This window comes from Somniosus microcephalus, chromosome 17, assembly GCF_052327205.1.
Source record: "Somniosus microcephalus isolate GS21.2 chromosome 17, FLI_Smic_1.0, whole genome shotgun sequence".
NCBI classification, from domain to species: Eukaryota; Metazoa; Chordata; class Chondrichthyes; order Squaliformes; family Somniosidae; genus Somniosus; species Somniosus microcephalus.
The window spans coordinates 9,596,090-9,609,825 of NC_141003.1; the positions used below are offsets into that span (position 1 = coordinate 9,596,090).

General features: G+C 49.2%; 1 protein-coding gene across 4 annotated transcripts in view; it reads left to right on the forward strand.

The window, feature by feature from the left end:
* The window catches only part of cfap54 (cilia and flagella associated 54), an 859,633-nt gene that overhangs the window by 699,513 nt on the left and 146,384 nt on the right, over nucleotides 1–13,736 (forward strand). The window lies entirely within an intron of this gene.

Below are 13,736 nucleotides of genomic sequence, written 5' to 3' on the forward strand. Positions count from 1 at the left end.
ACCAATCTGATTGAATTTTTCGAGGGGGTGACAAGGTGTGTGGATGAGGGAAATGCTGTGGATGTGGTACACATGGACTTCAGTAAGGCTTTTCACAAAGTCCCGCATAGGAGACTGGTCAAGAAGGTAAGAGCCCATGGGATCCAGGGTGCCTTGGCACATTGGATCCTAAACTGGCTGAGTGGCAGGAGGCAGAGGGTGATGGTCGAAGGTTGCTTTTGTGACTGGAAGCCTGTGTCCAGTGGGGTACCTCAGGGATTGGTGCTGGGTCCCTTGCTGTTTGTGATCTACATAAATGATTTGGATGAGAATGTAAAAGGTATGATCAGTAAGTTCGTGGATGACACGAAAATTGGTGGGGTGGTAAATTGCGAGGAGGAAAGCCTCAGGCTACAGGACGATATAAACGGGTTGGTCAGATGGGTGGAAAAGTGGCAAATGGAATTTAACCCTGAAAAGTGCGAGGTGATGCATTTTGGACGGACAAATAAGGCAAGGGAATACACAATGAGTGGTAGAAGCACAGAGGGTCAGAGGGACCTTGGTGTACATGTACATAGATCCCTGAAGGCAGCGGATCAGGTAGATAAGGTGGTTAAAAAAGCATATGGGATACTTGCCTTCATTAGCCGAGGCATAGAATATAAGAGCAGGGAGGTTATGATGGAGCTGTACAAAACGCTGGTAAGGCCACAGCTGGAGTACTGTGTGCAGTTCTGGTCGCCTCACTATAGGAAGGATGTGATTGCTTTGGAGAGGGTGCAGAGAAGATTCACCAGGATGTTACCTGGGATGGAGTGCCTCAGCTATGAAGAAAGACTAAACAGGCTGGGGCTGTTTTCCTTGGAGCAAAGAAGGCTGAGGGGGGACCTGATTGAGGTGTACAAAATGATGAGGGGCATAGATAGGGTAGATAAAGAGGAACTTTTCCCCTTAGTAGGGAGGTCAATAACAAGGGGGCATAGATTCAAGGTAAGGGGCAGGAGGTTTAGAGGGGATTTGAGGAGGAACTTTTTCACCCAGAGGGTGGTTGGAGTCTGGAACTCACTGCCTGAAAGGGTGGTAGAGGCAGGAACCCTCACAACATTCAAGAAGCATTTGGATGAGCACTTGAAATGCCATTGCATACAAGGCTATGGACCAAATGCTGGAAAATGGGATTAGATTGGACAGGGCTTGATGGACGGCGCAGACACGATGGGCCGAAGGGCCTCTTTCTGTGCTGTATAACTCTATGGGCTGGATTTTGCTACGGGGGCGGGTTGGAGGTGGGAAACCCACATTCGGGCTTGTTGTCCCGCCTCCATGGAGATGTGGCCAACCCACTGGATTTTCCTCTGATTGACCTTGTTGAGCCCGCCCTGTGGGCTCAGCAGGCCAATTAAGGGCCACCCGGCAACAGGTGATGTCAGAGATTGACATTTCATCTGTCAAAAGCTTTTGGCAGATGAAAGATCAGTGTTTAACAGCTGTTTGAAGCTGTCAAGCACTGAAAAACTGCTAATTCAGCCTCAGTCCTTTCTCAGGATAGCTTTAAAATCATTTTGCTGCAGAAACCAAGATGCTGATTTTTTTTTTTAAATCGGAGCTTCTGTGGTTCTTGCAGCCGACTCCCGACACCGGAATGCAGGACTCCTGTAAAGGTAAGTAAAAGTAAGTTAAACTTATTTAAACACTTTAAACACTTGCAAAACACTTACCTTTGCACTCCTGCACCCCTCACTCACCTGAACACTGGGCATCTCGACCCCTCCAAGACCTCAGACCCACCTCGAAAACTTTTCGTGGTTTGGAGCTGTCGGGAAGCCCACAAACCAGCAATAAAAATCGCGAAAAGGCAAAAAACTACCTGTTAACTACCTGTTAACAGGCAGTTTAATTGCCTTTAATCCCTTCCCGCCTCTGGGAGTCGGGTTCCAGCACTTGTCGGCAACCCGACTCCTATGAAATTGACATGGAGGCGGGTTGGAGGCGGGATGGGGTCGGGACCCCCGGATCTCCGATTTTTATCGCCCGCACGCCTCCAACCCGACTCCAGGGGCTTAGGAAAATCCAGCCCTATGACTCTATGACTCCCAGGGACTCAAGTGGGCGAATGAGGGTGGTCCTCCTCTGGTCCTCGCACGCTCTCGTCTATTGTGAGCTCTCTTTTCCTGCAATGAGAGAGACAAGTGGAGTTTGAGTGAGAGTGCAGGAGGGAGTGTAGAGATTGCATAGCATAGATGCTTAGAAGGAGACAAAGATGTTGTGAGGCTGCAAGACCAAGGGCCCTCCCTGTGTGTTGTCAGTTGTGTTCCAAGCATCAGAGTGAGAGGCAGTGTGAGGGTTGCATGGTGGAACAGTTATGTGAATGTGAGCATAGAGAGATAGGGAATGGGTAAGGGTGCATGGATGTGACTGTGAAGTGGGATGTGGAGGAAGAGATTGCTGAAGCTGAATGCTGTTGGGGAAAGGCAATGGGGATCAGGTTGAGGGTGATGGAAACTTCGTACTTACTTTCCCTGTGCAGTGAAGGTCGTGGAAGCGCTTCCTGCACTGCAGCCAGGTGCAACGGGTGACTCCCAGAGAGTTGACCTCTGCAGCCACCTCCATCCAGGCATCCTTGGTCTCTGTGGGAGGCCTCTTCCTCCCTGAGCGAGGGTACAGGACCTCCCTGTGGGCTCTCACCCCATCGATCAGTGTCTCCAGTGACGTTTGGTCGAATTTGGTGGCTGCTCGGCCTCGGCCGCTGGCAGCAGCTGGTGTAGGCTCCTCTGTCATTCTGCAGGAGTGGTTGAGAAGCCTGCAGAGGTTGAGAAGCTTTCTGGACACTTCAAAAGCACCACGGAAATGGACAATTAGCAAGGCTGCCCACACGCTGGGAATTAATTGGCCACTTGAGGGAAAATTGCGTGCAGTTGGCTGACACATTTTTTTGTGTGTCAGAACCCCCACATTCGGGGAAACCCGACCATTTCCCACACAAGCCAAAAATCGGGCCCTATGCCTCTATTTATGAAGCCCAGGATCCCGTGAACTTTTTTAACTACTTTCTCAACCTGCCCTGCCACCTTCAACGATTTGTGCGCATATACCCCCAGGATCTCGCTGTTCATGCACCCCCTTTAGCATTGTACGCTTTAGTTTATATTGCCTCTCCTTGTTCTTCCTACCAAAATGTATCACTTCGCACTTTTCTGCATTAATTTCATCTGCCACGTGTCCGCCCATTGAACCAGCCTGTCTATATCCTATTGAAGTCTATCACTATCCTCCTCACTGTTCACGATACTTCCAAATTTTGTGTGATCTGTAAATTTTGAAATTGTGCCATGTACACCCATGTCTAAGTCATTAATATTTATCAAGAAAAGCAGTGATCCTAGTACCGACCCCTAGGAAACACCACTGTACCTTCCTCCAGTCCAATAAACAACCGTTCACCACTACTCTCTGTTTCCTGACACTTAGCCAATTTTGTATCCATGCTGCCACTGTCCCTTTTATTCCATGGGCTTCAACTTTGCTGGCAAGCCTATTACGTGGCACTTTATCAAACACCTTTGGAAAGTTCATTTGCACCACATCAACCACATTGCCCTCATCAATCCACTCTGTTACCTCATCAAAGAACTCAATCAAGTTAGTTAAACACGATTTGCCTTTAACAAATCCGTGCTGGCTTTCCTTAATTAATCCACACTTGTCCAAGTAACTGTTAATTTTGTCCCGGATTATCATTTCTAAAAGCTTCCCCACTACTGAGGTTAAACTGACTGGCCGGTAGTTGCTGGGTTCATCCTTACACACTTTTTGGAACAATGGTGTAACATTTGCAGTTCTCTAGATCACTGGCACCACCCCCGTATCCAAGGAGGACTGGAAGATTATGGCTAGTACCTCCGCAATTTCCACCTTTACTTTCCTCAGCAGCCTAGGACGCATCCCATCCGGTCCTGGTGACTTATCTACTTTAAGTACAGCTAGCCTTTCTACCTCGTCTGTATCAATTTTTATCCCATCCAGTATCTCAACTACCTCCTCTTTCACGATATCTTTGGCAGCATCTTCTTCATTGGTACAGACAGATGCAAAGTACTCATTTAGTACCTCAGCCATGTGTCTCCATGCATAGGTCTCCATTTTGGTCCCTAATCGGCCCCACCCCTCCTCTTACTACCCGTTTACTATTTATATACATATAGGAGATTTTTGGATTCCCTTTTATGTCAGCTGCCAATCTATTCTCATACTCTCTCTTTGCCCCTCTTATTTCCTGTTTCACTTCCCCTCTGAACTTTCTATATTCAGCCTGGTTCTCACTTGTATTCTCAATCTGTCATATGCCCCCTTTTTCTGCTTCATCTTACTCTCTATCTTTTTCGTCATACATCGAGCTCTGGCTTTGGTTGCCCTACCTTTCGCCCTCGTGGGAATGTACCTCGACTGTACCTGAACCATCTCCTCTTTAAAGGCAGCCCATTGTTCGATTACAGTTTTGCCTGCCAATCTTTGATTCCAATTTACCTGGGCCAGATCCGTTCTCAACCCACTGAAATTGGCCTTCCTTCAGTTAAGTATTTTTACTCTAGATTGCTCCCTGTCCTTTTCCATAGCTAATCTAATCCTTATAATACTGTGATCACTGTTCCCTAAATGTCCCCTACTGACACTTGCTCCACTTGACCCACCTCATTCTCCAGAACCAGATCCAGCAATGCCTCCTTCCTTGATGGCCTGGAAACATATTGATCAAGAAAGTTCTCCTGAACACACTTCAGAAATTCTACCCCCTTTCTGCCCTTTACACTATTACTATCCCAGTCTATATTAGGATAGCTGAAGTCCCCCATTATCACTTCTCTATAGTTCTTGCACCTCTCTGTAATTTCCCTGCAAATTTGCTCCTCTATATCCTTCCCACTAGTTGACAGCCTGTAGAATACACCCAGTAGTGTAATGGCACCTCTTATTATTTCTCAACTCTAACCAAATAGAATCTGTCTTTGACCACTCCAGGACATCCTCTCTCTCCAGCACTGTAATATTCTCCTTAATCAATACTACCACCCCACCTCCTTTCTTTCCTTCCCTATCTTTCCTGAACACCTTATATCCAGGAATATTTAGTACCCAATCCTGCCCTTTGAGCCACATCTCCATTATCACCACATCATATTCCCATGTGTCTATTTGCGCCTGCAGCTCACCAACCTTATTTACCACACTTTGTGCATTCACACACATGCACTGTAAACCTATCTTAGACCTTCTTGTATTCTCTCTTAGTCTGACCCCACCGAATACCGTACTATTTCTTACTCTAGTGCGATCTGTCTCTCTCAGTCCTTTGTGCACCTTGTTTCTCCTTTCTAATGCTACATCCTGGTCCCCACCCCCCTGCCAAATTAGTTTAAACCCTCCCTAACAGTACTAGCAAACCCCTCCCCCCCGCGAGGACATTGGTCCTGGCTTTGTTGAGGTGTAACCCATCCGGCCCACCTCCCCAGAACCAGTCCCAATGTCCCAGGAATCTAAAGCCCTCCCTCCTGCACCATCTCTCCATCCACGCATTCATCTGCTGTATCCTCCTATTTTTATACTCACTAGCTCGTGGCACCGGGAGTAATCCGGAGATTACTACCTTTGAGGTCCTGCTTTTAAATCTCTTTCCTAGCTCTCTAAAATCTGCCTGCAGGACCTCACCCCTCTCTCTACCTATGTCGTTGATACTGATATGGACCATGACCTCTGGCTAATCACCCTCCCACTCAGAATGTTCTTAGCCGCTCAGTGACATCCTTGACTCTGGCACCAGGGAGGCAACATACCATCCTGGAATCACGTCTGCGGCCGCAGAAACGTCTGTCTGTTCCCCTAACTATCGAATCTCCTATCATTATTGCTTTCCCGATCTTCCTCCTCCCCTCCCCCCCCCGCCCCCACTGAACAGCTGAGCCACCTGCAGAGCCGTGGACTCGGCTCTGGCTGTACTCCCCAGAGGAACCATCGCCCTCGCCAATATTCAGTCCTGAATACTGGTTAGAGAGTGAGATGCACTCAGGGGACTCCTGCACTACCTGCCTGGTCTTCCTTGTCTGACGGTCACCCATTCACTCTCTGCCTCCACACTCTTACGCTGCGGGGTGACCACCTCTTGAAACGTGCTATCCACATAGCTCTGAGCCTCACGGATGCACCGCAGTGACGCCAGCTGCTGCTCCAGCTCCAAAACCTGGGTGGAGAGCAATAGATGAAAGTGATCAGTGATGGCGTTATCTGTGATTGACATGGTGGGAGTGGCAAGGCCACATGAGATGGCAATGTCAAGGGGGTGGCCGTGAATATGGGTTGGGAAGTTTATATGCAGGGAGAGATTAAGGGAGGATAGGAGGGCAGTTAACTCAAAGGGGAGAGAGCATGATGAATTGAAATGGAGGCTGAAATCACCAAGGATGAGAATTCGCTTGGTCTACAGGCTGAGGGAGGAAAGCAGTGAAGATATTTCGGTGAGAAAATTTTTATGGTACTTGTGTGGGCGGTAGAGAAGAAGAATTTAAATGAGTGGTAAGAGGGGTGGAACAAAGTGAGATGCTCAAAGGAGCAGAACGTGCCAGAGGAGTATGACAACAAACCAAGGTGTGATTTGGTGATAAGAGCCACACCACCACCACCACGGTCTGGGCGGGGCAAGTGGCGGAAGGTATAGCCAGGCGGGGAGGCATCATTTAGGGGGAAGGTGTCATCACCCCTCAGCCAGGTTTCCGTCAAGGCCATGATTTCAATACAATCATCCACGATAAGCTCATGGATGTCAAAGGCCTTGTTCACAAGTGAACGGACATTCTGCAGGGAGATGTGGAGAGGGGCATTGGGCCAAATGGTCTGTTTCTGTGCTGTAAATTCTCTGTATACTATCACACAAAATCAAGATCTACCCCAGAGTGTCGTGGACCATGGCATCTGGATCCATTCTGGGCACCAGAATATTCATTCTGTGAGTGTTCCCTGATTTTTTATCTGCTCCAGTGGGAAACTACCACACCTATCCTTGAAAAATCAATAACAAGGTCACAGTAGGCATTATATTGATAAAACTGTTTAAAAAAAAAAAAAAAAAATTGGATTCTTGGCTTTATAAATAGAGGCATGGGCCGTGAAATTCGGCACCTCAGTGCCGACTGTTAAGGCCAGTTTCAGCATTAAAAAAGCAGCCACCTGGCTTCTGCACACTTTTGGCGCAGCTCGTGGCAGCCGCCATTTTGGGCAGGTTGGTAGTGCGGCCGTTGCCTGCGTTCGGCAGAAAAATGTTGATCAGTCAGATCGTGACATCAATCCATGTGCAACGCTGATTTGGCGCACGACCTGCTTTTTTGGATGTCGCCGCTCGACTGCACGCCCTCTCCAAAACATGCGTTCAGCTGCACGAGGGACCCCCCCAATCAGCAGTATTTAAAGCGATCATCAACAACTTGCAGATTACCTGTTTTTTTATTTCTACTGGCTCTGTGTAAGTTTGTGCAACTGTTTGGAGCTTTATACAGTTATTTAAAGTTGCTGATGTGACGGGGAGTGGTGCTGCAAGTGGAGAAGGCCTTGCTTCTCATTTAAAGGGGTCTGCTCAGACCACTAGCTCCCAGTCATGGCTGCTCTACTTGCAGTCCCCCTTGCGCTGGAGCATGACAGGGATATGGAGCAGGGGGCAGCAAAGAAGAGGACAAGCTGCTTGCAGAGGAAGGAAGAGGAGGGGCAGGGGGGCTCTCAGCAGGAGGCCTTCTCCTACCTGCACTTAGGCCAGAAGCAGTGTATTCAGAGGCTCCACTTCACCAAGGAGGTGGTCACAGAACTCTGCCACCTCCTGGAACCAGAACTGCAGCCTCAGAGCAGGCGACGATGGTGCTGCCAAGTGCTCTCAAGGTCACTGTGGTCCTCAATTTTTTTCACCACTGGATCTTTCCAGTCTGGAGCAGGAGACATAGCTAACATCTTCCAGTTCGCCATCCATCACTGCATCCAGGAGGTCCCAGAGGTTCTGTACTCCAGCAGAAAGGACTTCAATGTCTTCTCTCTGAACAAAGAGAAGCAGGAGGAGTGTGTATGTGGCTTTGCCAGGATATTGCGCTTCCCCATGGTGCAAGGCACCATCAACTGCACACACGTGGCTTTGCGGACGCCACATATCAATCCTGAGATGCATCACAACCATAAAGGCTGCCACTTATTTAATGTGCAGTTGCTGTGGACCACGCCCAGCTCTTCATGATGGTGAATGCTTGGTATCCTGGCAGCAGTCATGATGCCTTCATCCTGTGCCAGCAATCTTTCAGCCACCATGCCGAACCCGAGGGTGGCTGCTCGCAGACAAGGGCTATCTGCTGTACACCTGGCTGATAACTCCGCTCCGCAACCCCACCACTCATGCTCAGCAGTCATATAATGAGAGCCATGCTGTCACGGGGAACCTTATCGAGCAGACCATCGGGGTGCTCAAGCAACTGTTCCGCTGCCTTGACCGCTTGGGAGGAGCCCTCCAGTACACGCGGGTGTCCCATTTCGTGGTGGTCTGCTGCATCCTCCACAACTTGGCAATCATGAAACTGCAGCCCTTGCCACCACGGGTTCCGCGACCACCTCTGGGAGGAGCAGGAAGAGGAAGGGAGGAGGCAGGGAGCAGAATCCCATTCTGGATGGGCTGTACATGAGCGCCTCATCAGAATCTGGTTCCCCTGAATGAAACCCCAGATGCCCTTTGCTCATCCACTTCCCCACCTTACCATCCCTCTGTAACGGAACATCACAGTGTCCCCTTGGGCGCAAATTTGAAATGAGAGCTACCAGTAAACAAACATTCCAAACATAATTTATAAATTAATCAATCCAAAACTACATAACAAAGTCAACTCATCCAGCCAATTACCACCACATCAGTCTACTCTCAATCATCAGCAAAATGATGAAAGGTGTCATTGACAGTGCTATCAAGCAGCACTTACTCACCAATAACCTGCTCACTGATGCCCAGTTTGGGTTCTGCCAAGACCACTTGGCTCCAGACCTCCTGAGAGCCTTGCTCCAAACATGGACAAAAGAGCTGAATTCTAGAGGTGAGTTGAGAGTGACTGCCCTTGACATCAAGGCAGCATTTGACCGAGTGTGGCATCAAGGAGCCCTAGTAAAACAAGTCAATGGGAATCGGAGGGAAAACTCTCCACTAGCTGGAGTCATACCTAGCAAAAATGAAGATGGTTGTGGTGGTTGGAGGTCAATCATCACAGCCCCAGGACATCGCTGCAGGAGTTCCTCAGGACAGTGTCCTAGGCCCAACCATCTTCAGCTGCTTCATCAAAGACCTTCCCTCCATCATAAGGTCAGAAATGGGGATGTTCGCTGATGGCTGCACACTGTTCAGTGCCATTCGCAACTCCTCAGATAATGAAGCAGTCCATGCCCACATGCAGTCAGACTTGGACGACATTCAGGCTTGGGCTGATAAGTGACAGGTAACATTCGTACCACACAAGTGCCAGGCAATGACTATCTCCAACAAGCGAGCGTCAAACCACCGCCCCTTGACATTCAACGGCATTAACATCACCGAATCCCCCACTATCAATATTCTGGGGATCACCATTGACCAGAAACTTAACTGGACCAGCCACATAAATACTGTGGCAACAAGAGCAGGTCAGAGGCTGGGTATTCTGCGGCGAGTGTCTCACCTCCTGATTCCCCAAAGCCTTTCCACCATCTACAAGGCACAAGTCAGGAGTGTGATGGAATACCTTCCACTTGCCTGGATGAGTGCAGCTCCAACAACACTCAAGAAGCTCAACACTATCCAAGACAAAGCAGCCTGTTTGATTGGCACCGCATCCACCACTTTAAACATTCACTCCCTCCACCACCGGTGTACCGTGGCTGCAGTGTGTACCATCTATAAGATGCGCTGCAGCAACTCACCAAGGCTTCTTTGGCATCACCTCCCAAATCCGCAACCTCTACCACCTAGGAGGACAAGGGCAGCAGACACATGGGAACACCACCACCTCCAAGTTCCCCTCCAAGTCACACACCATCCTGACTTGGAATTATATCGTCGTTCCTTCATCATTGCTGGGTCAAAATCCTGGAACTCCCTCCCTAACAGCACTGTCGGAGTACCTTCACCACACAGACTGCAGCGGTTCAAGAAGGCGGCTCACCACCACCTTCTCAAGGGCAACTAGGATGGGCAAAAAATGCTGGTCTTGCCAGCGACACCCACATCCCATAATCGAATTTTTAAAAAATCACCCATGTTCCTTTGCTTATCCTGGTGCTCCTGGTGGCTGCAGCATGGCTGGTGGAAGACTACTGACTTTCTGTGGGGGAGATGGCCTTGCAGGGCGACCTTGAGCAGCCAAGGACCTAGAAGACCTAGCTGTAGACTGCACCACTCGGCATGGGCAGCAGCAGTCTAGGCTGGCTGGCTGACAGGAAGTGACAAGAGCACTGGCGGAGTGGTAGGGGTGGGAGTACTGTCATGAATGCTGTCATCATGAGAGATGACAGCAGGTTCTTGCTCCATGGAGCCACTACCATTTCCCCGGGGCAGCGCCTCAGCATTCCTAATCATCTGTTGGAGCACAGATTGCTGGACTGTTTTGAGACCCTGCAGGCCACTTTCCACACTCAAACCAAGCCAGGAAGGCATCAGTCTGAGCTTGCCTGGCAGCAAGCTGAGACTGCACGAGAGCAGTCTGAGCTTCCAGTGCAGCACTCAGACGTTACATCACTTCTGCTTGTGCTGCAATGGAAGCTGCGACATCGCCCATCACACCCAGCATCATGGTTGGGTCCACAAGTGTTCGAATGAAGTTGCCCATCTCTTCCATCCTGGAAATCATGGGCTCCAAGCTCCGCGCAAAGTCTCGTGCAATGTTGGAGCCAGACTTGACACTGACAAGAAGCTCTCTGGCAGGCCTGCCATTGCACCAAGCATTTCCGTGTGCATGCCCATCACCCTTATTCTGAAGGCTGCCCCAGCAAAGTCATCATCCGAGTCCTGTGCAGCAGAACTCGTGCAAGAACTCGCCCTCCGGGAAGCTGGCACCCAAGCTACCCTTTCCCCCTGGCCTGGCTGCAACCCACTTGTGCCCAGTGACTCACCACGTGCCGATCCAGCCTCTATACTACCCTCTAAAGTACGTGCAGTGCCATTTTCTGAGCTGGTGCCTGGGAATGTCAGATCGAGTGTCTCTTCTCCTTCACTCTCCTCCTCTACTAGGTTGGGGACAAGCCGGGCTGCTGGCAGTTCTTGGGTGTCTGAAAGGAGAAAGGCACAAGGGTTGGATGAGGGGAGGGGGGAAAGCAAGATGTGCATGCTTACACCATCAGCAGCTTGTAAGTGAGAAGAGATTGTGCCATGAGGGGGAAGTGGAATGTGAGAAGAAGAACTAGGTGTGAGCATACCATCATCATCAATGCTTTCAACCTCGCCGCTCGCCACAGCCTCGGTGACGGTGCCTCCAATTATCTCCAGCAGTCTCCTCCAGCGCAGTGAGGTTTTGAAGATGTGGTTCCCCTCTGACTGTCTGCTGCTGCTCACATCTGTTATGCACCACCTTGGCCTGCAAGAGAAAGGAAAGTGTGTCAGTGAGTGTGGTGCAATGTGTTTGGGTGATGTGCATGTCATAGTTGAATGTGTGCAAGCTGTGAGATGTGGTTGTGAGGCTTGCAGCAGTGGTAAGTGCATGAGGATGAGGTGAAGCTATGATTGTGAGGTATGAGTGGTGATTGCTAGAGATTGTTGGTAGGTGAGTGATGGGGGTGTAGTGCATTGAGCAGTATGTGAGGCTAGTGGTGCAGATAGCGGGATATGGCATTTGAAGATGCATTCACTCACCTTGACCACTCATGTGAGATCATTAGACTTCTTGCGACACTGGATCCAGATCCTGAGGGCAACACACGTTGCACTGACGGCTTCTGCTATCTCCTCCCTCTGCCTTCTGGCGTTCTGCCTGGAAGGCCTCCTTGCCCCCCTGCGGGTAGAGGACCTGTCTTCTCCTGTGCACCTCCAGGACCAAGGCCCCCAGTGCTGCATTAGAGAATCTCCTTGCCCTTTCTCTTCCTGTTGAGCCATGGCTGCATGCAGCATGACAATGAGGTACTTCTGCAACAAAGCACCATTACGAAGTGCAGAGCGCCTAGGCAAAATTTTATTGGCCAGTAGACTGCACCTGATATTGGCCCCCCTTGTGTGCTAAGCCAACCAGCAGCGCGTTTAGTGCTGAGATCAGTGCACCAATCATGTAAATGAGCAGGCAGCATGAATTTTGCATGCTGCCTGGACCACTTTGAACGTGCGCAGGCCCCACGCCCATTTCCGGGCCCAATCCAATTTCACCCCCATAGAGTGCAAAAGCAAGGAAGTTAAGCTAAGCCTTTATAAATCATGAGTTAGGCCTCAGCTGGACTATTGTGTCCAATTTTGAGCACCACATTTTAGGAAGGATTTCAAGGCCTTGGAGAGGGTGAATAGAAGATTCACCAGCATGGTATCAGGGATGAGGGACTTCTGTTATGTGGAGAGACTAGAGAAACTGGGATTGTTCACCTTAGAGCAAAAAAGGTTAAGGGGAGATTTAATAGATGTGTTCAAAATTGTGAAAGGTTTTGATAAAGTAGATGAGGAGAAACCGTTTCCACTGGCAGGAGGGTCGGTAATCAGAGGACACAGATTTAAGGTAATTGGCACTAGAACCAGAGGGGAGATGAGGAGAATTTATTTTATGCAAAGAGTTATTTAATCTGGAATGCATGAAAGGATGGTGGAAGCAGATTGAATAGTAACTTTCAAAAGGGAATTAGATTAATACTTGAAAAGGAAAAAATTGCATGGCTGTTGGGCAAGAGCTGGGAAGTGGGACCAATTGGATAGCTCTTCAAAGAGTCGGCTTCGGCATAGGCACGATGGGCCGAATAGCCATCTCTGTGTTGTATGATTCTATGATTAACAAGCAATTGTTCGCTCTTTTAAAATCCAATAGATGCAGGGCACAATATGGGATCTTGCATCTTAATCCATTCACCCCTCACCTTACCTCAGGCCTAAATCTTACAGACCTTTGGAGTAAACAGAAATGACTCGTGGTTTATCTGCTAGACAGCCATTCCTTGCCTGGCATTCTTAAATAGTGGCTGGAGTGATTAAACATCTAATTCTAGAGATTAATGTGCTTCCAGAGGTCAATTTCAAAATGCTTCTCTGCCATCTTGAAGGTTTCTGACAAACACCACCTACTTCAGATAGTACTGTGTGTAGGCATCAGATGTCAGGAAATTACCCCTCAGGTTATACCATATTGTTATAGGGGTAAATTTTACAAGTTCACAATTTTACATCCATTCATTTTAATAGATAGAAAGTTGCGTGGGCTACAAATTAGACACACTGGGGGTAAAGTTACTATTCAATCTGCGTCCACCATCCTTTCATGATAAATCGAGCGCTCCACTTCCCTCTTGGAGTGCGATCGGCAACAGGCGGCGCGGTGAGCTCTGCAGTGCTGCACACTGGGCCGTGCAGCACTGCCGCGTTGGAAGGTTCCTTCACTCCCTTAAAGGGAAGGGCCATCGCTGCAGGCTCTGCAAAAGAAAGGGCACCTACCTGGACCAGCAAGGGAGCGGCGAACCCGCGTGATCAGCTCGGCACTCACTCAGAGTGCCGGACTGATCGAGCATGGACAGGAACCCGCAAAAAAAGGATCAATTTA